The sequence below is a fragment of the Tenrec ecaudatus genome, chromosome 12 (genome assembly GCF_050624435.1).
Source record: "Tenrec ecaudatus isolate mTenEca1 chromosome 12, mTenEca1.hap1, whole genome shotgun sequence".
Lineage (NCBI taxonomy): Eukaryota > Metazoa > Chordata > Mammalia > Afrosoricida > Tenrecidae > Tenrec > Tenrec ecaudatus.
In genome coordinates, this window is record NC_134541.1 from 109,352,679 (window position 1) to 109,377,862 (window position 25,184).

General features: G+C 50.7%; 7 non-coding genes across 7 annotated transcripts; 2 read left to right on the top strand and 5 right to left on the bottom strand.

Annotated features, from left to right (window-relative positions):
* Window positions 1-3,019: 3,019 nt before the first annotated feature.
* Window positions 3,020-3,092, bottom strand: TRNAK-CUU (transfer RNA lysine (anticodon CUU)). Its single transcript has one exon. It is a non-coding gene; the product is annotated as a tRNA-Lys (tRNA).
* Window positions 3,093-3,751: 659 nt separating this feature from the next.
* Window positions 3,752-3,824, bottom strand: TRNAK-CUU (transfer RNA lysine (anticodon CUU)). The gene has a single exon. It is a non-coding gene; the product is annotated as a tRNA-Lys (tRNA).
* Window positions 3,825-6,449: 2,625 nt separating this feature from the next.
* Window positions 6,450-6,521, bottom strand: TRNAP-AGG (transfer RNA proline (anticodon AGG)). Its single transcript has one exon. It is a non-coding gene; the product is annotated as a tRNA-Pro (tRNA).
* Window positions 6,522-12,006: 5,485 nt separating this feature from the next.
* On the top strand, window positions 12,007-12,078 carry TRNAP-AGG (transfer RNA proline (anticodon AGG)). The gene has a single exon. It is a non-coding gene; the product is annotated as a tRNA-Pro (tRNA).
* A 1,900-nt stretch (window positions 12,079-13,978) lies between these two features.
* On the top strand, window positions 13,979-14,051 carry TRNAK-CUU (transfer RNA lysine (anticodon CUU)). The gene has a single exon. It is a non-coding gene; the product is annotated as a tRNA-Lys (tRNA).
* Window positions 14,052-18,624: 4,573 nt separating this feature from the next.
* On the bottom strand, window positions 18,625-18,696 carry TRNAP-UGG (transfer RNA proline (anticodon UGG)). Its single transcript has one exon. It is a non-coding gene; the product is annotated as a tRNA-Pro (tRNA).
* A 3,956-nt stretch (window positions 18,697-22,652) lies between these two features.
* TRNAP-AGG (transfer RNA proline (anticodon AGG)) lies at window positions 22,653-22,724 on the bottom strand. The gene has a single exon. It is a non-coding gene; the product is annotated as a tRNA-Pro (tRNA).
* Between the last annotated feature and the right edge of the window lie 2,460 nt (window positions 22,725-25,184).

The following is a 25,184-nucleotide window of genomic DNA, read 5'->3' on the forward strand; positions in this document are numbered from 1 at the left end:
TCGTCAGTTGATGGAAATTTGGGTTGCTTCCAACTCCTTGCAATTGTGAACTGTGCCGCAATGAACATTGGAGCACAGATGTCTGGTCTTGGTTTGTTTCTTGCCTCTTCTGGGTATATGCCCAGTAGGGGGATTGCTGGGTCATATGGTAACTCTATTTCCATCTGTTTTAGGTATCGCCAGATTGATTTCCATAGTGGCTGTACGTACTTACAGTCCCACCAGCAGTGGATGAGAGTTCCTGTCTCCCCACAGCCCCTCCAACACTTGTTGCTTTCTGATTTTTTGAATTGGGCTACCTTTGAGGGTGTCAGGTGGTACCTCATTGTTGTTTTAATTTGCATTTCTCTTCTGGCTAAAGATCGGGAACATTTTCTCATATGTTTGTTGGCCATTCGGATTTCTGCCCCTGTGAAACTTCTGTTTAAGTCCTTTGCCCACCTTTCAAGTGGGCTATTGGTTTTTTTCTTTTTGGAAGCTAGCAGAGTACTGTAGATTTTAGTAATAAGGCCTTTGTCTGATGTGTCATTGCTAAAGATGTTTTCCCAGTCTGTGGACTCTCTTATTACTCTCTTGGTGAATTCTTTAGATGTACACAAGTGTTTTATCTTCAGTATATCCCATTTGTCGATATGTGCCTCCTCTGTGTTTGTGTCCTTCCCTATTTCTGATAGCCTGTGTATTCCCTGTGCCAAAGTTCTCAAGTTGGTCCCAATTCCCTCATTGATGGCCCTAATAGTTTGGGGTTTAACTTCAAGGTCTGTGATCCACCTTGAGTTTATTCTTGTGCATGCAGTGAGATAAGGGTCTTGCTTCATTTTTCTGCATGTTGATATCCATTTTTTCCAGCACCACTTGTTAAAGAGGGCATCTGCTTCCCATTTGATCTTTTTGGGGCCCTTGTCAAAGATCAGCTGTGTGTATGCTGATGCTTTTATTTCTGGGTTTTCAGTTCTTTTCCATTGGTCTGAGTATCTGTCATTGTACCAATACCATGCAGTTTTGAGAACTGTGGCTGTATAGTATGTGCCAAAGTCAGGTAAAGCAAGCCCTCCCACGGTGTCCTTCTTCTTGAGGAGTTCTCTGCTAATTCTGGGCTTTTTCCCTCTCCATATGAAGTTGGTAATCAGTTTTTCCATTTCTTTGAAGAAAGATGATGGTAATTGTATCGGGATAGCATTAAACTTATATAGTGCCTTTGGCAGAACTGACATCTTAACTATATTAAGTCTCCCAATCCAAGAGCATGGAATATTCTTCCATTTGTTGAGGTCGCTCTTGGTTTCTTGTAATAGTGTTCTATAGTTTTCCCTATATAGATCTTTTGTTTTTTCAGTCAAGTGTATCCCTAGATATTTCAGTTTGTGTTTGGCTATTGTGAAGGGTACCACCTTTTTGATCTCTTGTTCTGTGGTCTTATCTGATGTGTATAACAGTCCGATGGACTTCTGTTTGTTGATCTTGTATCCTGCCACTCTGCCAAACTCTTCTATTGCTTCCAGGACTCCCCTTGTGGAACTTTTGGGATTTTCCATATATAAAATCATATCATCTGCAAATAACGATAGTTTCACCTCTTCCTTCCCCAGACGAATACCTTTGATGTCACTTCTTTGCCTTATGCTGTTAGCTAAAACCTCCAGCACGATATTAAATAGGAGTGGAGACAAGGGGCATCCTTGTCTGGTCCCCTTTTTCAGTGGGATTGTGTTAGTCTTTTCTCCATTGACTACCACGTTGGTTGTTGGTTTTTCATATATAGCTTGTATTGTCTTGAGGAACTTTCCTTCCATTCCTATTTTCGCTAGTGTCTTAAACAGGAATTGGTGTTGGATGTTGTCGAATGCTTTTTCTGCGTCTATTGATATTATCATGTGATTCTTATACTTTTTCATGTCAATGTGACGAATAATACTAATGGTCTTTCGTATGTTGAACCATCCCTGCATCCCTGGTATGAATCCCACTTGGTCATGGTGAATTATTTGTTTTATATACTTTTGTATTCTGTTGGCTAGTATTTTGTTAAGGATTTTTGCATCAATGTTCATTAGGGATATCGGTCTGTAGTTCTCGATTCTTGTGGGATCCATTTGTTTGTTTTAAACACCCTGCATTCTGTGTCTCTTTCAGCAAAAGAGTAGCTCTAGTTCATGGAAAACGGACTTATAGAAGGTAAAACACTTTACATGGTGTGTGCCCAAACCCACAAGCCTGGAACTTAAAACTCCATGCTCTACCAATTAAGTTATGCAAGAACCTGACAACTATGTGTGGTGCTGACCTTGATCACATCTTTATGAACAGAAATTATTTGGTGAAAACCCAAGGATTTGTCTGGAATTCCCACCCAAGATTTCTCACATTCTAGGTGAGTGCCATATCCCTAGAGCAGAGGTTCTCAACCTTCCTAATGCCACCACCCTTGAATACCGTTCCTCATGTTGTCGTGACACCCAAACATAAAATTATTTTCGTTGCGACGTCATAGCTATCATTTTGCTAGTGTTAGGAATCTGGTGGCCCTGTGAAAGGGTCGTTCGACCTCCCAAAGGGGCCGCCACTCACAAATTGAGAACCTCTGCCCTAGAGCAACCTGCCACATCAACTGTTGCTTTCTGTCGCCCCTGATCGATCAAGGGAATCCACGAAACCCTGCCATCGGTCAATTCTGACTCCTAGCGACCCTCAGGATAGTGTAGGACTCTCCCCGGGACAGTTTCCGAGGCTGAAAGTCTTTACCGGAGCAAAAAGCCTCTTTCCTCTCTCCAAGTGACTTAGGGATTCCAACTGCTGACCTGACCACACCTACAGAACTCTATGCCAACAGAGTTCCACTTGGAACCTCTTAAACTCAAAAACAGAGCCTCATAGTAGCTCTATAACCTTGACGCCCTTTGGGTTTCCAAGAGGGTGAAGCTCTCATGTAGAATGCTTGTGGTTTCGAACCTGCGACCTAGAAGATCAGAGCCCAACTCGTAAGCCCTGCGAACACCAAGGTTTGCCATGTAAAATATTGCGCCCAACGTGGGGCTCGAACCCACGACCCTGAGATTAAGAGTCTCATGCTCTACCGACTGAGCTAGCCGGGCACATGAACTTTCTTGTAAGTATCTAGTCACTCGTCATGTCACTTGAGCGTGACATAACTTGGGGAATAATTCCGATGTGAGTCTCAGGGACAGCTCGGCTTTTCATCTCTTCAACGCCCACCCAGCCAGGCCACCCGTTGTCCCTGCTACGGAGGAGGCCGCACTCGAACTGGCTGGTTCGGCCTCCAGACCAGGCCCTCCTTCTTCCAGAGCAACCTGGCACACCAACTGTTGCTTACTATCGCCCCTGCTGGATCAAGGGAATCCACGAAACCCTGCCATCGGTCAATTCTGACTCCTAGACACCCTCAGGATAGTGTAGGACTCTCCCCGGGACAGTTTCCGAAGCTGGAAGTCTTTACCGGAGCAAAATGCCTCTTTCCTCTCTCGGAGTGACTGGTGAATTCGAACTGCTCACTGACAATAACCACGGAACTCTACGTCAACAGGGCTCCACCAGAATCCTCTTCAACTCAAAAACAGGAAAGGACATCGAATCCATGGCGACTCAGAGTAGCTCTATAAACTAGACGCTTTGTGAGTTTCCAAGAAGGTCACTCTCTTTGGTAGAATGATTGCTGGTTTCGAACTGGAGACATTGAGAATCGCAAGCCAACTTGTTGCCACTATGCCACCATTGTTTGCCGTGTAAAATACAACGCCCAACGTGGGGCTCGAACCCACGACCCTGAGATTAAGAGTCTCATGCTCTACCGACTGAGCTAGCCGGGCACACGCTCTTCCTAGAAAGTATTTACTCACTGGTGATGTCACTTGAGGGTGACATAACTTGGGGAATGATTCCGATGTGGGTCTCAGGGACAGCTCGGCTTTTCATCTCTTCAACACCCAACCTCCAGGCCATTGTCCCTGCTACGAAGGAGTCCGGACTGGAACTGGCTGATTCGGCCTCCAGACCAGGCCCTCCTTCCTCCAGCGGCGTGTCATACGTGTGTTCGCAGCTGGCCGTGGGCTCAGCGTGCCACGGGCGACTTGAAATACAAAGACAACTCGAGAGACACCAACTGTCCTAAGCGCGACTCTCATCCCGAACCCCACGGAGCCCACGGTGTCCCAGGCTCAGCTCTGTCCCCGGGCGCCCGACCCCACCCCACCCCGGCCTCCAAGCGTCGGTTGTTCTTCTCCAGCCCTAGGACTGGCAGGGGCCTCGCTGTCCCAGCTTTATATCGTCCCAGGGCCTGGGGGCTATCCTGCTGTCGCAGGGACTTAACTGGCTCTCTGAGCCAGAATTCATGGTGGTCAGAATGCTGAGATATCACAGAGGACACCCCTCCACCCCCCACCTCACCATCCACCACCACCACCACCACCAAGCCCTTGCTCCCCACCGCTTTAGACAGGGGTTCCGTGTCAGGGGTCTCTGTGTCCGTTTAGACTCTGGAAGGCGATCCGAGGCCCACACACAGCAGAAGGGCAGGTTAGCGTGGAAACGCCCCTCCAGGTGGGTGCTGAAAGGCGGCATCCTGGTTATGGGGCAGCGTGAGCACCCGCAGCCCTGTTGCCTTCCCTAACCAAGGCAGGGGCGGCAAGAAGTTCCATGAGGGCCCCAAAAGGGAGCCGACAAGAAAGGAGGGGCCTACGAGAGAAAGGCCCTTCCCAGCTGCCCAAGATTCCAGCCCCTTCTGGGTCCTGGACTGAGATTGGAACGGCTCCCAGATGGTGACGAGTCTAATTAGATCGCATGGGTCCTATTGAACCAGAAAAAAAACAATTTTTTTTTAAACCTCACTGCCATCTAGTCGATTCCGACTCTTAGGGACCCTATAGGGCAGAGTAGAATTGTCCCTGCGACTTTCTGAGATTGTAACTCTTACTGTTAGTAATGAGCCTCAACCTTCTCCCACGGAGCCGCTGTTGATTTAGAACTGCCGCCAGACACATAACCACCACGTCATTGAACTAGAAAGGCTTCCGTCTTTCTCCCTCCGCGTTCGAGCACCTCACCCAGGGGATAGGACTCCGCATGCGCTCCGGTGACAGGGACCCAGTTAGATGTTTTCTTCCGAATTAAATTTTTTTTATTCCAAGTTGGATTTTTTTATACATATAAAGCATTTAATTGGGAGCTCTTCCAACTCTCATAACAATCCATACAATTGTATCAAGCACATTTGTACATTTGTTGCCATCATCATTTTCAAAACATTTTCTTTCTACTTGAGCCCTTGGTATCAATTCTTCTTTTTCCCCTCCCTCCCCAATTAGATTTTTAAAGCGTCAGTAACAGCTTTTTCTTTTGTATTGTTTTTACTAATATCTTATATTAATATACTATATTAATATGTATCATATCATTCCATAGTTCAATCACGTCAATTGCTACCAGTTTCCAAACATTCTTTTTCTACATGGACTCCATGACGTCTACCTTTCACCCCTCCCTCCCCCTCCATCACTAAGTCCTCCCTCCCCGGAAACCCTTGCTCATCAATCCTGGGTTTCATATATCAAAAAACGGAAAAACAGAACGCAACTGCCAGAGGGTGACCTCCAATGACATGAGAGTCAGCTTTTTAAACCAAAAGAGCTCGAAGCTTTTTTGTTTGGTTATATTCAATCTTCATTTATTATTGTGTTCATCTCTCTCTCTCTCTCTCTCTCTCTCTCTCTCTCTCTCTCTCTCTCTCTCTCTCTTTGTATTTTCAACCACCTCATATTCTTTTGAATCATTTTATTGGGGGCTCGTACAATGTTTATCACAATGCATCCATACATCCATTGTGTCAAGCACATCTGTACATCTGTTACCATCATCATTCCCAAAACATTTGCTCTCTACTTGAGCCGTTGGTATCAGCTACTCATTTTTTGTGTGTGCTCAATTCTTTTTAAAATATTTTATTGTGTTGTCGTCGCAATTTAAGTAACCCCTTCAATAGATTCTCAGTGGCTTTGGCCTGCAGTGCACAGTGTCCCGAAAGTGCTGATCCTCGTCCCCCTCCTGTGTCTGCTCAGGTTGGACGTTTCCGTCTGTCTAGACACCCTGCCTGTTTGCCTACTCACCTTTGTTTGAAAGTCAAGGTGGACTGTCTGGTCTCATCCAATACAAAGAAACTCACTACCATGGAGTCGGTGCCAATTATGAGCGACCCAAGAGGACAGGAGTTTCCAAGACTGTAACTCTTCACCGGAGCAGAAAGCCGGTCTTCCTCCCGCGGAACTGCCTAGTTCAGCCTGCTGACCTTGCGGATTTGTAAAGGAGCTCTGACCCTCCAAAAACACACTTTTTGGTTTTGTTTTCACTTTGTTACTTCGCTGTCGAGTTGAAGAATTAGATATCCAATAAGAATCCTTCAAAGCAGAAGGGTTGGATGGACTGTTTGGGGGGAAAAGGAAGGGCTCGTCCGGGATTTGAACCCGGGACCTCTCGCACCCTAAGCGAGAATCATACCCCTAGACCAACGAGCCACTTGTTAGGTGCCGTCAGATGGGTCCTTGAGACCAACTGTACTTGGAGTTGACCGGAAGCGACGCCGGGAGGACTAGACTTGAAATCTAACACCCGGGGGGAGCCACGATGCCTAAGTCCCGCGTAAAGTAGAAGCAGCCCTTGTGCCCCAGCCCCGACCCGCCCCCTCCACTGCGCGCTGGGACAATCTCGCGCCAGCCCAGGAAGGCAGACTGCTGGCTGCATCTTTGCGCCTCGGCGCCACGTAGACCGGCCCTTGGGTCACTTTTATTCCTCGCAACCGCAAGCGCGCTGTTGGGAATACAACTGGAAGAAGTCCCAGCTCAGCCTGAAGACGAACCTCCAAAGACTCGGGCGACTCTGGACTGCGGACCGAAATCCCTAGGACCCTGCCAGCTCGGAAAGGCCTCCCTCACCTTGTGACCGGTCCCTCCATCTTCTCTGAGCCCAAAGACCCCGCCTCTCCCACCCCCACCCCAACCCCTTCGCAAGGCCAAAATCAAAACGCTAGCTGCCCCCGTGGAGGGTCGAACCTGCAGAACTGAGCTTCCCTACGGGTGAGGCAGGGGCGCAACATAACCCTTGCCCTTGAGCGCACAGGGCAACTCCGGCAACCGGAGCCGCCTCCTTGTCCCGTGCCAAGAGCGGGTCACTGAAATGCCCTCTCCACTCTGGGCGCCTAGTTGACACCGCTGCTCCCGCCACCAAGTCATGGGGAGGGCTGCAGATGGGGCCCGCGGGGCCCGGAGTCCAGAGATTAGGGTTGGAGTTAGGTGAAAGGCACGTTCTACCTTCCTGTCCTGCATTGCCAAGGGTGATTGGATCGCAAAGAATCGGGCGGGTGCGGATGATCTGGTTGTACACACACACACACACACACACACATCTGCCAACTCAGGTGAACGTCCTAGGACCTAGACCAGCGGGTATGCGATTCAAGTACTGCGACCCGAACGAAGTCACCTGGCTCCCTGGCGTCCAGCTGAAAAGCGATTTAAGATCCGAGGAGGGCTGGTCTGCACTTGGCTGGCGGACCGCGGGGACCCGCACGAGGATGAACTGTCCTGGGCCTCCGCCCAGCGGGCGCAGAAGAACCCTCGTTCCTAATCCCATAGGTTCCCCTCCCACTCTCACCGCCTCGCCTTTCAGGACCGTGGTCTCATTGCCTCGTTATGTGAGCTAGTCCCAGCTGTCACCTGCGCCCCGCCCACAGCTGTGGCAGTCGGAACCTGCCCTCTCTGGGTCTCCCGTCTGGCGCTGAAAAGGGGAAAACATCTCCTGAATTCTCCAACCTGGATTCTGATGCACAAACTAACAACTGCCCCAGGCCCCGAGGTTTACATTGTCCCTGTAAGGGACAACTCGTCCGTTGTTTTAAAGTTTCCGGCTTGTTTGTTTGTTTAAAGAGCTGCTGTGGACGCTTGTAAACATTTTCATTGGAGTCCTGCTGCCAGAGTGCTTGCCCAATCTGGTCCTGGCGGTGAGCAGCGCGGAGGGAGAAAAGGCGAGTCCTTTCGAGTCAGAAACACCCACGTCTTGCAATAAGACTCATCACCGTAAGGGCGTCCTTCGCCTGAAGAAGGCCTAAGCCAAGGAGATCAGAGCTGATCAGTTAGGGAGCTGGCCCCTGGGGAACCTGAAAAAGGCTTCTGTAGCCCCTTCCCTTCTTTTCAGAACCCTCCTGGGCTCCTCTAGGCCCTGCCCCAGATCAGGAAGAAGTCCCCGCGCCCAGGGCCGCAGGCGAGCGTTATACCTAGATGCTGAATTCCAGCGCCCACCTGGAGGGGCGTCTCCTTTGCTCTAGCAGGGAGCCAGACCACTTTCCAGAGACTCCCAGGCAAGGAACTCGGGGGGGGGGGGGGGGGACACTAGCTCCGCAAAAGGACCGATCCAAACAGTGAAATAACAGCAGTGGACGCCTTGTTGATCTGAGGCTCTGGTCTCACAGGGTGGGTGCCAGAGGACCCAGGTGTTCTCCAGTCCAGGCTGGAGGCAGGAGTGGGAGTTGGTGGGGCACGGAGAGAGAAGACGCTTGAAGATTAGCATCCTGAAACCTGAGTGCCGCTGGGTGGCGGAGGCTCTATGAGGTCTGGGCAGCTTGGACCCTTGATCAGATAGCCAGCAAGCCCATACATCAGCAGGACAGGCTCCTGAACCCCCTCACTCCTAAGATGACGTGTCAACCTTGGGAGTTGCTTTACTGAGATCCTTTGCTGACATCAGACGGATCTTGATTCAAAGCAGAAAATACCAGAAAGATGCTTACTTGTGTTTTGTTGACTACTCAAAGGCATTTGACTGTGTGAGCTATAATAAACTATGGATAGCCTGTAGACGAATGGGAATTCCAGAAAGCTTCATTGTGGCTATGCAGAATGTGTACCTGGATCAAGTACCAGTTGGGTGAACAAATCAAGGGACTCCTGCATCGTTGAAAATCAGGAAAGGTGTGTGTCCGGGTTGTATCCCCTCACCATACTTACTCAAACTGTATGCTGAGCAGATAATCCGAGAAGCTGGAGTATACGAAGGAAAAGGCAGCATCAAGATTGGAGGAAAGCTTATTCACAACCAAATGACACAACTTTGCTTGTTGAAAGTGAGGAGGAATCGAAGCATGCGCTTGATGAAGATCAAGAATTTCAGCCTTCAGTGTGGATTACAACTCAATGTCAAGACCAAAATCTTCACAACTGAATGAATAGGTGACAACATGATCATCAGAATAGATTGAAGTTGTTAATTACTTCACCTTGCCTGGATCCATAATCAATTCTCATGGAAGCCGCAGTCAAAAGATTAAATGAAGCATTGCGTTGGGTGTATCTGCTCCCCGAGACTTCTTTAAAGTGTTGAAAAGCAAGGAGGTTACTTTGAGGACTGAGGTGTGTGCCCTGACTCAAATTTTGATATTTTCAATTGTCCAACATGCATGTGAAAGTTGAACATTGAATAAGGAAGACCAAAGAAGAATCTTTGTGTTTCAATTATGGTGCTGCAGAAGAATATTGACAATACTGTGGACTGCCAAAAAGAATACACAAACTATATTGGGGGAGGTACCGTCAGAATGCCCTTAGAGACAAGAATGGTGAGACATCTCTCGTGTACTTTGGACATGTGCTAAACTGAGGGACTGGATGAAAATGTAATGCAGCTAAATCCTCTAGAGGTCTGGAAAGCAAACTCCAGTGGGAGAAGATCTTCACGGTTATGAGATATGAAAAAATCTTAATACACAGTCTCATGACTGGACACAGTACCTCCAATAACCCACCCCAATAAAGGAACTGTCATAAGGGGGCTACAAAAAAGATGTCTCATACCTGTGTCTGGCTACTTGCTATGCCTGAGTTTTCTGTAGATAAGAGAAATCAGGGTCTACGGCCAATGCACTGCAAAATGTAGCAAACTCTGTTTCGACATCTCTTGCTGATCAGAGATTACTGCCTCTGGAGAGGGCTCAGAGACCTTTGAGGACAACTAGCACTAGGTCAATGGTGACCTAGTTGTTTATTGCTTGTTTATTATGTTACCCACTGATGTCACCTCTTGAATATGTTAGCTGTGTGTGTGCATCCCTTTGAAAGATCTGTAAGCCCCCTTGGAAAATGCATTCACTTCCTCAGTCCTGACATGGGACGAGGAGCCCCTGTGCCTTGATGTCTGTCTATCTGTCTCTATCATTTTTGATCATCGCAAACTCGCTCCTGAAGACCCATTCGAGTGTTGGGGACCCCCTCACCCCAACAATAACTAGTCCCATGAGAATGACATCATGCTTGGTTAAAATAAAAAGGGGCATCAAAAAGTAAGGAAAACCCTCAAGGAGATGGATGAACACAGTGGCTGCAACAGTAGGCCCAGACATAAGAGCCACTGTGAGGATGGCGCAGGGTCCCCAGCAGTGTTTCCTTCTGCTGTGCACACGTCGCTGTGAGTCAGATCAGTAGCAACAGCAATAAAGACTTGCAGTCCTAGAAACTTTCCAGGCGAGGCCTATCCTAGGCCTATCCAAACCCACTATCCTACAGGGTTGCCAGGAGTGCAGAACTGACTCGATGGCAGTGAATTTGGGTTTAGGTTTGGGTTTAGCAGCTGAGTTTGTCCTGACCTAGGAGGCTACGCACTGCTGCTAACCGCACAGCGCGTGGTTTCAGCCCATTTGCTTCATGGGAGAAAGATGTGGCTTTCTCCCCACCCCACCCCTACCCCCGGTAGAAATGTACAGCCTAGGAAACCCACAGGGGCAGTTCTGTCTATAGGGTCATTTTGAGTCAACAAAAACGAGGAAGCCATGTGTTTGGAGGTATTTTGTTTCAGTGAGACGTTTTCACCTCTTCCGTGGAAGACAGGAGACCCAGAAGATGACTCTTCCAGCTGCCACAACTGCTGGGGACGCCCCCCTCCGGTCCAAAGCCCCTGATACCTGAGCCTAGGGCACCTGCCTGGTGAAGAGGCCAGCCCACAGCCCATAGACCTGTGCTGGGATCCTGGGCCCGAAAGGTCATTTAAAATAAACAAATAGGCTTATCCAGGTTCCTGAGGGCCACCTGCGGTCGGGACCAGCCCTGCTTTTACTTGCTTTCTCCTTGTAGCTGAAACAGAGAGAGCGAGGCCACTGGTCTTCCTTCCATGGTCCCAGGAAATTCGCCGGAGTCGCTGGGAGGAGGCGGAAGGTCCGGTTTCAGAGGGTGTGGGACCACTCCATCCTCACCCACTGGATTCTTGGGGATCACGATCAGACCATGTGAGCTGAACCTGATTTAGACCCCTAACTCCTGCACCCCTGGACAGGCAGGCCGTGTCCGCAGCCCTCCCCAGGGCCTGCGTAGCTGGAACAGCAGTCTCAACTTGTCATCGGGTGTGGGGAGGGCACCACTGACCGGCCCCTGGTATTGGGACAGTTGATGGCTTCGCCCACTTCCTCCGGGCTGCAGCTCTGGTGGCCAGGCCATCCCTGCGCGCCGGAGGGCATGGCTGGCTCCGCTCGCCTGGCTCACCCCTGGAGCCCAGGCCTCCTAACCTCAATCTCCTGTGTTCGAGCTCCAAAGGGGGGTGCGGGGGTGCGGCTCCTGTCTGGGTTTCAACCTTACTAAGACAGAAGGTCGGGCAGCGGGCTCAGAGACGCGGGAGGGACTAGTCGGGGTGGGGTTGTGTCCACAGCACGCTCGGGGCTTCGCGAATGTCCGGGAAGTGACTGAAAGGCTGGTCTACGTGGCGCCGAGGCGCTCTGATGCCGCCCGCGGTCCGCCTTCCTGGGCGGGCCGGAGGTTGTGCCAGCGCGCAGTGGAAGGGCGGGCTCGGGTCCTGGGCTCAAGGGCTGCCCACTTTGTGCGTCTCGGAGAGGCGGGTGTGGGGCTCCCTTGGGCGTCCCAGCTCCTCCCCGGCGTCAGATCCTGAGTCTCCTTCTTGTAATGACTCCATCGGTACCACCCAAGATCTAAAAGGCCACAAGGAGACCCTTGGAAGTACGTGTGGTGTGGCTCGTTGGTCTAGGGGTATGATTCTCGCTTAGGGTGCGAGAGGTCCCGGGTTCAAATCCCGGACGAGCCCTTCGTTTTCCCAACTCCCACAGCCCTTGCGAATTCTATTCAGAGATCTAATTCATAACTTCGAGCCCCTTGGGTCCACTCTGTAGCTAAACTAGCATATTAACTTTTTTTCAAAATGATGAACTTCTTAAAAAGACAGGGTGGGTCGGGTCACTCAAAAAAAAAGTTGAAATTCTTATGGAAATATCGAGTCTTTTAAAAATAAAAATCACCTGTATGAGACCAGACGGTCCACCGTCACTTTCAAACCAAGATAAAAGGCAGGGAGTCTAAACGGACAGAACAGACCACAAGTCAAGTCAGCAGAAACAGAAGCGAAGCTTGGTCAGGTAAGCGACGGAGGCGCCTGGCGCGGAGCGGACCAAAGCTGAGCGACTGCTGTCGAACTTGACTGAAATACAATTGAAAAATAATTCAACACATAATGAACTAAACACACGCCAAAAGAACAAAATTCTTTTAAAAAACTAAAATTCATCAATGATTCTCGGAAAACAAAAGCTTCAAACTTAAAAATGAAATGAAAATGATTTGAGCATTGTATGATGCTTGTTTTTTAAAATGAATTTTGTGTTGTGAAGGGTGGGGGTGGGGCGTCATATGTCATACCACCAACGGAGGTATGTCAGCTTTTCAAACCAACACCAACACCCCCAGCCCGGTGTTCTAGGCTCCTCCACCGGCTCCCTGGTTTCTCTGTGCTCCCTTTCTGCCCCGTAGACATCGTAGACATTGTAGACACCGATCAACCTTCTGGGCCTCCTGCTTCACCTGCCCTCCCTTGGGAATCTCAGAGGAAGAGAGCGGGATGCGGGGCGGGGGGGCGGGGAGGCGTAGGGACCAGCCACAGTGACTTCCAAACAAAGCCGAGGAGCGAAGCAGGCAGGGAGACTGGATGCTGGAAACGAACCAGCAGAGGGGCAGTAAGGAGGACGGGCCCGATCAGGTTCGCGGTGGGGCTGTGGGAGGGGGAGGCCCAGTCCCGAGAGCAGGTGTGTCGGGAAGCCTCTCTCTCACGGTGCCCCGGGAGGGCTCCGCGAGGGTCCAATTGTTCCCTCTGGGGGAGATAATCCGCGCTCTCCACCACTTGTCATCCCCATCCCCTTCCCAACCCCCCCCCCCCGCGATTTCTCCTCTCTGCGGCAAGGACAGTCCTGGACATCCAGTTCCCCTGAGCCATAGCGCCCAGGTTGGAGGCCCAGGGGGCTGAGGAAAGACCTCGAAGGCATAGATCCTGAAACCTGGGAGACTGCATAGTGGAGGCTTATTGGGGGTTGGGTGTCCTCAGTGAGGTCCGGACAGCTTGGACCATCACTTGGAGAACCAACCCCAGCAGGCATGAGGTCTCTCTCTTCTCTCTCTCTCTCTCTCTCTCTCTCTCTCTCTCTCTCTCTCTCTCTCTCTCTCTCTCTCTCTCTCTCTCTCTCTCTCTCTCTCGATAAAGCAGCAACAGGACAAATCAGCTTTGGGGGTTTGAATTGTGTGTGTGGAGGGGATGATGGGGACTAAGGTTGCTGTGGGCACTGTGAGCACCAGCTCCTTGCTCTCAGGCAGTGACTAGGCCTTTGGACAAGCATGTGGCCCCTCCCCGCACCAGCTGTCTTCTTACCCCAAGTCGTTTGCATTTCAACAAAGAAAGGAGGGAGGCCCTGGTTTCTGCCACATGCTCTGCCCATGGCTGGCTGTGACAATGAGTGAAACAAGATTTAGGATACTCGGTTCTGGTCTGGAGTCAGACAGCCTCTCCAGTCTGCAGTAGGCAGGGCTGGTGGCCTGGTTGCCTGGGTGTTAAGATTAAAGCTGTACCATTCATCTGTGGGACCCACATTGGATTAATGCCCTGGGCAGCGCCACGCTCAGGTGACCTCACCAGTGACTCCATGTCAAAATGGTTTCCAAGTGCCCGGCTAGCTCAGTCGGTAGAGCATGAGACTCTTAATCTCAGGGTCGTGGGTTCGAGCCCCACGTTGGGCGTTACATTTTTACCCAGTAGCCTCTGGGACTATGAGTCCCGCTGAATCGGATATAACTCCATTGTGGCTTTTGGGGTATGAAGGGGCAACAGTGTAGTGATACAGTGGGTTTTGAGCTGAGCCTCCAAACCCCATTGTTGAGGGGCACTGGGTACTGAATCTTGGTAGCAAGATGGCTATTTACACACTGCACCTCTAAAGTTATTTCTGTCGCACGGATAGCACCCCGTGGGTGTGGCCTTCTCAAGGAGGGAGTTTTTCAGGGGTTCTGGCTCCCAGACCCAGCATGCAAGCCCTACCCCACCTCCTCCCAGAGACAGAATACCCTGGGGACAGAACTCCCTGAGACACTGGCACTGTATGAGGACAGCACCCCACTTCTTGCACCACATGCAGAGAGGACCCCGAAGTTGGAATCCCTCGGGGTTCCCCCTATTCTTATCTGGGTGCCTGTCTGCTGCCAGCACAAAGACTGGCTCTTTCCTGCAGGCAGGAAAAAAGCAATTATTGGTGTAGCTTGTTGGTCTAGCAGTGTGATTCTTGCTTTTTTTTAAAAATCATTTTATTTGGGGCTCATACAACTCTTATCACAATCCATACATACATCCATTGTGTAAAGCACATTTACACATTCGTTTCCCTCATTATTCTCAAGACTCTTGCTTTTGGGCAAGAGAAGGTCCAGTTTCTTCCCTCCTAGCATAAAATGCTGCACGCTGAGCTGCTAACCAGGAGGTCAGCAGTTTGAACCACCAGCTGCTCCAGGAAGAAAGCTGAGGCTGGTAAGATTTGTTGTTGTTGTTGTTGTTGTTAGGTGCCATTGATACAGTTCCGACTCATACTTAGCGCCCAAAATATAACTGAAGGGAAACCCTGCTGGGTGCTGGTCATCCTCACAATTGTTATGTTTGAGCCCATTTTTGCAGCCACGGTGGGTGTCAGTCCATCTCCTTGGGGCCTTCCTCTTTTGTGCTGGTCCTCTATTTTACCAAGTAAGATGTCTTTCAGGGACTGGTCTCTCCTAACAACACGTCCGAATTATATGAGATGAAGTGTCCCTAGTCTTTGCTTCAAAGAAGCATTCTGACTATACTTCTCCCAAGGCAGACCTGTTTGCTCTTTTGGCAGTTCGAGTTTACCACCTCAGAAATGGGCAGGTGTCGTTTGTGAGTCAGAATCCAGGTTGGAGATTTTTGGATACGTTTTCACCTTCTGAGTGCAAGGCCGTAGACCCAGGTTTCAGCTGTTGGTGGCGGGTGGACGGAGCCTGTGACAGCTGGTACTAGCTGGCTTGTCCTGGTAATGAGGCCAAGGTCCGAAAGGTGCGCCCGCGGAGTAAGGAAATTAGCTTCTGTGTCAGTTGGGTGCACGCCCTTGGGGAATCATCCCCGCGTAGGTTCCGGAGGCCCCCCCCCCCCCCTGCCAAGAGCAGACGAGCCCTGCTCGGATTTTAAATAGCATTTCAGCTGAATTCCAAGGAGTGAGGGAGCGAAGCGACTCGGGCTTCTTTCTGGTCTCAGAACTTGGATCGCGCTCCCGGCAGGTCTGGCTCCCAGGAAATTCCTCTGGTTTGACTGGGGGCGGGGGCGGGGGCGAGGCTGTTGGAACAGGGAAGGGCAGGCTTTCCAGATGCCGACACCAGTCCATCTGCATCCGCTGTATTCTTCGGGATCGGGTCACCCTTGGCCATGAGAAAAGACAGAAAAGCGGAGCATATCCTGAACCTGAACGCGTTCGCGACCCCGACCAGGACACCGACCCGCGGTCCCCCTTCCTAATCAAACCCGAGGCTGTTCCAGCGCGCAGTGGAGGGGGTGGGCCGGAGTCAAGGGCGCAGGGGCTGCCCCAACTTCGTCCGTCTCCGAAAGGAGGGTGTGGGGCTCCCTCGGGCGTCTCAGCTCCTCCCGACTGTCAGATCCGAGTCTCCTTCGTCCGGTCCTGTCCCCATCTTTCCCTGCCCAAGACTAGCAAGGAACCGGGGGGTGGGATGGGGAGGTGGCAGGGGGAGTAACAGCGACCCGCCTGGAGCTCCTCGTGCTGTGGTTTGTTGGTCTAAGGGTTAGGGTTCTTGCTTAGAGTGCAAGAGGGCCCACGTTCCAATTTTCATTTCCACGCAATCGACCCATCTCTCCCTCTCACCCTTAAAGAGCTAGTTCTTCAAACTCCACCCTGCTGAAGCCATCCTGTAGCTAAATAACAAATGAGCTTTTGGGGGTGGGTGGGAGAGGGAGAGGGAGTTGGGGGAGGGAGGTCTCTTCTGGGGGAAAAAAAAAAGATGCAGGTCGTCATTGTTGGGACCTGACCCCTGGAAAGAGGTGGAACGCCCAAAGGAGCCCCACATCCACCTCTGGGAGAGGCACAAAGTAGCCCTTGAGCCCTGGACCCCAGCCCATCCCCTTCACTAACTCGCTGGGACAACCCCAGACCTCAGGAAGGACCGTGGGCGGCATCTATGACACAAGCCCGGATGTCCAAAGACTAGTCCCTCTGTCTTTCCCCCACCCCACCCCACTATCCAAGCGGACTGCTGCCTCCCCCAGCCCTCTTTTTTTCCATCAAGGCCTAAACCAAAACACGAACTATCCACGTGGGGTCTCTAACCCCGGAGAATTAGGTTAGGAGGCCCTAGCTCCAGAGTGAGCCAGGCGGGCAGTACCAGCCGTACCCCGGCGAGCGCATGGAAGGTCCACAGCCGCAGCTGCGGCTCTGGAGGAAGTGGGGCCAGCCATCAACTGTCCCAGTATCAGGGTCTGGTCAATGATACCCTCCCCATGCCAGGTGCCTCGCTAAGAGTGCTGCTCCCATCACCCAAGACGTAGGAAGGGCTGAAGAAAGGGCCTGTGGGTGCATGGATCCATGAATCCAGGGATTGGGGTCAGGTTCACGCTAAGCTCCGCAGTTTGGCCCTTCAGTGTGGCCAGCGCTGTCTGATCCCCAAAAATCCAGCAGATGAGGAAGGATTCCTCCTGCATCCTCTGAAGCCAGGCCTTTGGGCTCTTGTGTCCCCTCATGACTCAGGTGAATTTCCTAGGACCCAGGACAGCCCGCAGGACGCCAATTTGTGGCCACTAAGGAAGACACGTGACCTCCTCCCTCTCTTTCCACTAAAATTCGACTTGTGAAGTAAAAACAGGGCTCATCCAGATGTAGCAGGCAGTCCAGGAACCCCTACAAGGATGATGTGCCCTGGACACATACCAGCCTATGCAGAATAAGCCTGTGTAAGGCCAGGCTGACTAGAGAAACAAATCCTGCGACACTTAGATATGTGTAAGAGAGAACTTTATATCAAGAAGTAATTATATATCAGGAAAACATCCCAGCCCAGTCCAACTCAAGTCCCTGCGTCCGATGTTAGTCCATAAGTCCCTCTTCAGACTCACGCAGCCACAGGCAATGATACAGAATGCAGGAAGATCACAGAATGGTGGGTGCAAAGACATGTGGATCCAATGGCAGTGGCTCTGGCAGCAATCCAGGATCAGCCATCAGGAACGTGTGACAGAGAGAGAGGGGAGGTTCCCAGGGCCCTCCTTCTGAGAAGGCCACCCCTACAAGGAGTCACCAGCAGGCTGTGACTTGATTGACAAGCTAAACTCCACCCCTACACTGTTATATATCTTCAAGTTGACATGAAATTAGGTAACTACCACCAAGCCTATTTGCTTATTATATATGACCTCCACCACCTAGGAACCCAGCTGAGAGCTTTGGGATGTGGGTTCGAATCCCACTGACACTGCCTAACATTTCTGATCAGTGGCTCCATCACTGGGAGCTCTGGTGATATAGTGGGTGTATATTAGGCTGCAATCTGCAAGATCAGCAGTTCAAAACCAATGGTGGCTCTGTGGGAGGAAGGTGGGATTTTCTTTGGGGGAGGGGAAGGGGCTCGCTAGTTCCATAAAGACTCTCAGAAACTGATAGGATTGTGTGTTGTTGTTGATGGTGATGTTTGGGTCTCATTACCAGAGCAGAAAAGCTAGTCCCAGGAGTCAGGAGCTCCCAACTCCCTGGATTGCCACAACTGGAAATTTTCTGGGTTTCCCATCTTCCACTAAAGGTGAAAGTGTCTCATTAACACGAAGTATCCCCAAACTCACTGTCACTGAGTCAATTCCGGCTCAAAGTGACCCTATAGGACAGAGTAGAACTGCCCCAGTGGTTTTGTGAGGCTGCAAATTTCTACCAGAACAGAAAGACTGTCTTACCCAGGGGCTTACGTGGAGAGCAAATGTTTTGAGAATGATGCGGTAACGAATGTACAAATGTGCCTTATACAATTGATGGATGTATGGATTGTGATAAGAGCTGTATGAGCCCCAATAAAATGATTTTTTAAGAAGAAAAAAGACTAGTCTTTCGCCCATGAAGCTGCTGGTGGGCTAGCTGCTCAGTGCTAAGCCTCCTATGCCTGGATAGCAGCGCCTTTGTCTTAATTCTACCCCCTCCATGAGGAAAGGACAGGGTAGAACTGCTCCTGTTTGCTTCCGAGTCCGGTCTAGTTTGGAACTCCCATTCTTGTACATGGCGACCCAACGCACAAGAACTACATCACTGAGGGAAAGAAAACCGGGCTCGTCCGGGATTTGAACCCGGGACCTCTCGCACCCAAAGCGAGAATCATACCCCTAGACCAACGAGCCACGTCTCCTTACTTAAACCTTCAGGCATAGAGCCAGTTCTTGTGCAGGGAGGGGACAGGTGTCCAGATGAGTTTAGGGGGCGCTCGGAGTTCGGAGAGTCCAGCTTTCGGACCCTCTTTGAGATGCTAGAATCGGAGTTACTGTCCCGGTCCCTTGCCAGTTTATCCGGAGTTCTGTCCCTAAGACATCTTGCCTCCAGCAGGGATTGCATGCTGGGTCTTGAAGCCACAAGAGCCCCTGGAACATGCCCTCTGGGGGAAGGCCACACCCACTCCTACGGAAGTGACAGAAGCAGCTCTGTAGGGGAGTGTGTTAAGTGACTCTCTTACTACCAAAACTCACTGCCATCGAGTCGATTCTGACACCTGGCGAGCCTCTAGAACACAACAGCCCCTGGGGGCTTCTGAGCCTCCAAATCGTTGTCGTTGTTGCTAGGTGACCTCAAGTCGGTTCCCACTCACAGCGACCCTGTGCGCAACAACCTGAAACACTGCCGCGTCCTGCTCCAGCCCGCCGTCACGGTTATGGTCGAGGCCATGGTTTCCGACACTAGGTTACAGCCACCTCGTTAAGGACCTTCCTCTTTCTCATTGTCCTACTTCACCAAGCATGATGTCCTTTTCCAAGGTCTGTCCAAAACATACTGAGAGAAGAAGTCTCGCCGGCTTTGCCTCTGCGAGCACTCTGGCTGTACTGCTTCCTAGACAGATCTGTTCTTCCCCAGCCCCACCATTCAAACGCGCCCGTTCTTCTTCAGTCGGTCGTCCTTTCACGTTGTTTAACTTTCACATGCATATGTGGCCACTGAAAATAGGATGGTTTGGGTTTAAAAAACAAAACAAATTAAGTAGCGTTCTTGCTTTTCAACACTTTAAAGAGATCTTGTGCAGCAGACGTATTTACCCAATGCCGTGCGTTGTGGGTTCTATTGACCGCTGCTTCCATGAACCTTCATTGAGAATCCATGCAAGATGAAATCCTTGACAACTTCAATGTTTTCTCCATTTAGCATATTGGCCCTGTTGTGAGGATGTGGATCTTCTTTTTTTTTTTTACATTTTATTAGGGGCTCATACAACTCTTATCACAATCCATACATATACATACATCAATTGTATAAAGCACATCCGTACATTATTTGCCCTAATCATTTTCAAAGCATTTGCTCTCCACTTAAGCCCTTTGCATCAGGTCCTCTTTTTACCCCCTTCCTCCCTGCTCCCCCCTCCCTCACAATCCCTTGATAATTTATAGATTGTTATTTTGTCATATCTTGCCCCATCCGGAGTCTCCCTTCCCCCCCTTCTCTGCCGTCCATCTCCCAGGGAGGAGGTCACATGTGGATATGGATCTTCTTTTCATTGTGTTGTGATCCACACTGAAGGCTACAATCCTGAAGCGTCACCGGGAAGTTCAAGTCCCCTTCACTCTCAGCAAGCAAGGTGGTGTCATCTGCATATCACAGGTTGTTCATCAGCCTTCCTCCAATCCTGGAGCGGCACTCATCTTCCCATAGTGCAGCTTCTCTGATGGTTTGCCCAGATTGGCTATGATGGAGAAGATTTAACCCATGTCGAATCGCTTGTTCCATTCACAGATAGTTACTGGAGTGGAGCAGAGAGCTTAGGCTCCCTCCCTTACCGAGGGGCTGGTCAGCTCCAAATGCTGACCTTGGCTTCGGACCCTCCATGTAGTGCTTGCTGTTGCCGGGCTTCCTTATCGGGTCATCATTTTATTTTCTTGTGATGATAACTTTTCATTTCTTTAAAATCACTTTATTGGGGACTCATACAAGTCTTATCACAATCCATACATCGATTGTATCAGGCATGTTTGCACGTATGTTGCCTTCATTCTTTTCTAGACATTTACTTTCTATTGAGCCCTTGGTATCAGCTTCTTTTGTTCCTCCTCCCCCTCCCCTCCACCCTGATAACCCTGATAGATTGTGCATTGTTAGTGTTTTCATCTCTCACACCGACAGCTGTCTCCCTTCCCCCAGGTTTTCTCTTGTTCTTCCCCCTGTAGAGGGGTGTAAGGTTATATGTCCATCATTGCAATCGGTTCCACCTTTCTCCCTTCCTCTCTCCCTCCTCCCACTACCCTTTTGGTATCACTCTTCCCACTCCTGTTTCTGATTCTTTGTGTCGTGAGCTCCCATCTCTTATCTATACCCGTGTACATGTTCTGGTCTAGTCTGAATTGAGACGCAGCACTGGGGTCATGGTAGTGGGGGGTGAGGAAGCCTCAAGGAACCAGAGGAATATAGTGTGTTCCATTGATGCTTTACTGCACCCTGGTGACTCATCGCCTCCCTGTGGGCCCTCTGTGGGGAGATTGTTCCATTGTCTACAGATGGGCTTTGGGTCTCTTCTCCAGCACCCCTCGTTCTCAACAATATGTTTTTGTTTTTTATGTGTCTTCTGATGCTTATGACCCAGTACCAATGACTCCTCATGATCACACCGGTGGTGTGCTTCTTCCATGTGGACTTGTTGCTTCCCTGCTGAATGGCGGCTTGTGTAACTTCAAGCATTTAAGACCCCAAATGCTCTATCTTTTAATAGCTGGGCACCATCCACCTCTTCACCACATTTGCCTATGCACCCATTTTGTCTTCAACAAATATGTCCAGAGGGTGAATATCTCAGACTGCAGATTTGTTAAAACAAAGTGTTCTTGTATTAAGGGAGGGTATGAGCAGAGGCCCAAAGTCCCATTCCCTCCCTCAGTGTATTGCCATATAAATATATGTATATAGGTCAATACCTCTATTTTTGTGGATTAATGTATTTGCATATGTACATCATTATGTTTATACCTCTATCCATTGCTTTGCTTCCTAGGTCCTTCCTCTGTTTCCTTTTACCTTCTTCCTGCCCCACTCTCACTTTCCCCTTATTTCCGCCTCTTGGTACCTCCTCTTAACTAGTTTGCTGTTTCTCTGACACCCCCCTCCGTTGGATCCCTATCTCCTCCTTGTTATTGACTCCAACACCCGTTGTTCCCCTGTCCATAGTGCAGCCTGCTCACCGCCCTCTTCCCCCACCACCCTCACCTCCCAGGTCTCCCCAGGACCATTGGCCTTGCTGCTCTCTCCTCGGGCATGCCTCCCGTGCCCATCCTATATAGGTAGGCATACTCACTATGACATAGTAGGGCTATCTTAAGACAGTAGAATACAATGCCCACCTAAGCTAGCCAGGCACATAGAGCTGCCGGTGTTTCTAGTGACTGGTGGAGTCACTGAGGATGGCATTGTTCAGGGTATAAATAGACATGGGTTCTTGGTACATCTTTCACCTCTTGGACACCCAGCCAACCAGGCCACCCGCTGTCCCTGTTGCAGAGGCCGCACTTAGAGGTTGACTGCACCGGTCGGGTCTCATTTTGAACCAGGCCCCTGTGTGTCCTGCTCAGTTGTCACGTGTGTCATGGCGGAGCATGCTGTGGGAGCCTGGGCCTCTGCCAGGACTCCTTGATGAAATGCATATGACTTGAAGCAAAACCACAAGTGGAGGGAGCAGATCGCTCCGCGTGACCCTGCTCTGCCCCAGCACCAACGGCATCCTGACGTCACCTTCCTGCTTATCCAAGCTGGAGCGGTTCCTTTCCGCTCCTCTAGTCGCCCTGCCCGCCTCCTGCTCAGTGTTTCATCTGTTCCAAAGCCAGGTGAGCAATCCTCTGGTCTCAAACAGGTGACTTTTAAAAAGAAGCTCAGTCCCTTTAGATGATTCCCATTATATATAATATACATGCATATCATTTATTATATACATAGGTATACGATAGACAAATATCACGTTTATATTTTAATAAAATGAATGTTTGTACATTAAAATGTCATATATAATAATTTGTTATTTAAATACAGGGTGACTTCCGGGGGGGGTCAAAATTTGAAAAGTGAGATTACCAAATAGAATCTTTAAAGTAAGATGGATGAGAAAAACAAAGGGCTCGTCCGGGATTTGAACCCGGGACCTCTCGCACCCTAAGCGAGAATCATACCCCTAGACCAACGAGCCACCCTCTGCTCTGTCTTCAGACGGTCCTTGAGAATGGCTTCACTTGGAAAGAGACGGGTGGGGCCAGTGCCCGAGGGAGGAGACTCGGGAATTGGCTCCTGGGAGGAACTGGGACATCCCCGGAGGGAGCCCCACACCCGCGTCTGCGAGACGCCCAAACGGTGGGCAGCCGCTGCGCCCGGGTGCCCGGCCCGCCCGGCCCCCCCACCCCCCACTGCGCGCGCGGACAGCCTCAGGCCCGCCCAGGAAGGCGGACCGCGGGCGGCATCAGTGCCCTCGGCGCCACGTAAGCTGGCCCTTCTGTTAATTCACAGAAATTCGCCAGCTCCCTGGGCACACAAACTCCGGGGAGCTCCCGACCCAGCGGGCAGATGAACTTCCAAATCCCCGGCGGCGAAAGGCCTCCCCCAAAGTGTGACGGATCCCGCCGTCTTCCCACCTCGTCTGTTTTGTGAGCCCAGCACCCCTACGCCCCTACCCCTGCACCCCGCTCCTTGTGAGGCCGAAACTAAGAAACGAGCTACCCACGTAGGGACTCAACCCCACGGAGATGAGGCTAGAGTCCCGGGCCTAGACGTGAACCAGGCGGGCAGCAGCAGCCATTCCTCCCGATGCGCAGGGTAGGCGTGGAGACCGTAGCTGTGGCCCTGGAGGGAGTGCGTCCAGCCCCCAAATTCCTAGTATCGGAAGCGGGTCTGTGATGCCCTTCCCCCATCAGGTGCCCAACGGACACAGCAGCACCTGCCATCGGGGCAGGGGACCACTGAGAACTCGGTCTGCGGGTCCAGGGATCAGGGACAGATCCAGGACACCCACAGCTGCTCTGTCCTTCCATGTGGCCGCCCAATGCCCTCCGATCACCAAAAGGCGGTCAGTGAGGACGCACCGTCCCCTTGCCCTGGGACGACAGAGCTTTCTTCTCCTGCGTCTCCCCGAGGGTGAGGCGCATCTCCTGGGATCCAGACCAGGTGGTCTCGACTCGGGAACCCACCAAGATCAATCCTCCTTGGGCTTCCAACCAGCCCGCACAGAATAAACCTGTTTCCTTATTCTATGGGTGTGTGGCCCAGACCGTGGTCAGATTGCCGGGTCCCGGCTACCAGAGGCTCCCGCACAGCACGTCCACCCCCGACAGGGGTTGGCAGCTGGAACCTGCAACCTTCTGGGAGTGCCGCCTTCCATTGGAAAGGTGAAAATGTCTCACTAAGACCCCAAATCTCCGAATTCACTTGCATCGATCCGATTCCGACTCCTAACACCCCTAACTGCGTTGTGAAATTGTCCCTGTGGGTTTCTGAGACGGAAAACTCTCCCCAGGAGTAGTCTGTCTCCGCAAAGCATGTGGTGGTTTCCAGGAGCTGATCAACCCAACACGTGACCACGATCCCCAACCCCCGCCCCACCCCCACTCACTACCAACGAACTTCTGGTTGTAACTTATAATGACCCTATAGGACAGGTAGAATGCCCCTGTGCATTTCCGAGACTATAACTTTTTTTTTTAATTCGGGTCTCATAGAACTCTTATCACCATCCATCCATCCATTGTGTCAAGGACTTTCGTACAAATGTCTCAAAACATTTGCTTTCTACTTGCACCCTTGGTATCAACTCCTGATTTTTGCCCCTCCCTCACCTCACCTCCTCCCTCACGAACCCTTGCTAATTAAAAACTATTATTATTTTGTCATGTCTTACACTGTCCAACATCTCCGTTCAGCCACTTTTCTGTTGTCCGTCTCCTAGGGAGGGGTTTATATGTAGATCATTGTGATCAGTTCCCCCTTTCTCTCCCACCTTCTCCTTACCCTCCTGGTATTGCTACACTCATTATTGGTCCTGAGGGGTTCATCTGTCCTGGATTCCCTGCGTTTCCAGTTCCTATCTGTACTAGGGTATATCCTCTGGTCTAGCCCGATTTGTAAGATAGAATTGGGATCATGATAGTGGGAGGGAGGAAGCATTAAAGAACTAAAGGAAAGCTGTGTGTTTCATTGATGTTATGCTGCCCCATGACTGGCTCATCTCCTCCCCAAGACTCTTCTATAAGGGGATGTCCAGTTGCCTACAGATGGGCTTTGGGTCCTCATTCCACACTCCCCCTCACTCACAATGATATGATTTTTTGTTCTTTGATGCCTGATATCTGATCCCTTTGGCACCTCATGATCACACAGGCTGGTATCCTTCTTCCATGTGGACTTTGTTGCTTCTCAGCTAGATGGACACTTGTTTATCTTCAAGCCTTTATTTAAGACGCCAGATGCTATAGCTTTTGATAGCCAGGCACCATCAGCTTTCTTCACCACATTTGCTTATGCACCCGCTTTTGTCTTCAGCGATCCTGTTGGCCAGGTAAGCATCATAGAATGCCAGTTTAATAGAACAACGTGTTTTTACATTGAGGGAGTACTTGAGTACAGGCCCAATGTCTATCTGATACCTTAATACTAAACCTAT